The sequence below is a fragment of the Sphaeroforma arctica genome (assembly GCF_001186125.1).
Source record: "Sphaeroforma arctica JP610 unplaced genomic scaffold supercont1.1018, whole genome shotgun sequence".
NCBI classification, from domain to species: Eukaryota; class Ichthyosporea; order Ichthyophonida; genus Sphaeroforma; species Sphaeroforma arctica.
In genome coordinates, this window is record NW_014039540.1 from 24,226 (window position 1) to 26,009 (window position 1,784).

The window sequence follows — 1,784 nt, forward strand, 5'->3', positions numbered from 1 at the left end:
GGTGCTTATAGTATGCACATACTGTAAACCCACGGAATATGTCTAGAGAGGCAATTCTCGGGCGTCTCCTGAGGGCACGAACATTGTCATCGCTTTCAACGTTGGTGCTGTTCCGTTGAGAATGAGATTCCTCCATGACTGCACTTCAAAGTTAAGTATACCTGTACACAACAACTGTGAGAGGCAGCGTGCATGCGCTGACACTAAATACTCAACAACGCACGAGAGGGAGACACGTGTGTGGTATAGCGGAAGAGAGAAGGGACCTATCATATAACATATACATAATGCACAGACTCGCAGGTGCAGTATGTCATGTAAATATAAGCAATTAAAAGCATGTAGGTGGTATGACAGTCCTGACTCAGTAAAGAAGTGTACGATTTTTATTGGTCCGTACTATTTCAAAATGCCACAGACTATTACAGATATTGACTTTTCTAGTAATAAAACTACTCATTTTGGTCAACTTTTCCGGTCCTTTGAAGTTTGACCTCATATGCGTTCGAAAGTTGTGAAACGTATAAAACGTCAATACATTTTACGTTTATGTTTCACGTTTACTTTGATCGTCAGGTTTTCATATCAAATCTCTATACGCTTACGTTCAACGGACACAGCAAATACACACGGAACGAGCCATACGGTTTTTAACGTATTTAATTATTTATTGATATCGTTTTGAGCTTTTAAATACCCCTCCCACCGCAGGCGCAGGGTCCAGGGAGTTGAGACTTGAGAGGGGGGGATTTATTATATATATTTTTTTGTTTTTTTTAAATATGTATGTATGTTGTACATACAAGTTTTTATATAGAAAAACAAACCCAAAAACCCTAATGAAACTATTTTGGATTTATAATGTTTTTTAAAAAAAATATATATTTATAACGTGTGAGTGCAGTAACATAAGTCAATGGACATATGTAGCCTGTGTGCGACAATACATATGTGCTGTAATGTTTTTAGAAGGCTATGAAAAGGACGTGTATTTTACTGTGTAGTGTTTTAGTATAGCTACGTTCAAGTATATTATATGCCACAGCCATGCATCTGAATCTGACTGCTGCCATGGAAACGCGAATCATTTCTAGTAGATATATGTGAAATATGTTGTGATCAGGGCACGTATACATGTGTGTAGTCGCTCACAGGTGTATTACAAGCTTTTGAATTAGGATACAGACTGTGAACTTACACAATGAGCAAGAATGCCGATAGATGGCAACTTCAAGTATGCAAGAATTATCTTTCTGGGAGCTGCATGTGGAGAGATTCACTATTCCGGTGTCCTTTTGCGCATATCACCAACGCCAATAGGGTATGTGCTCTTGTGTGTGTTCTGTGTATATTAAACGGTATCACGCGGTGGTCTGTGGTAAAAGAAAATCGCATCACTATTCTTTATGTGTATATATTTATATGAAAGGATGCCCATAAATCTATAGTTCGTTCTATATATGTATATATATATTGTATATATTTGTATATATATGTGTGTGTGTCTCTGTGTCTCTGTGTCTGTGTATGTATATATATATCTATATATATATATATATATATATATATATATATATATATATATATATATATATATATATATATATATGTATGTATCTATATATATATGTACATATATATATATATATATATATATATATATATATGTATATGTATATGTATATGTATATATATATATATATATATATATATATATATATATATATGTGTGTGTGTGTGTGTGTATGTATATATATATATATATATATATATATATATGTGTG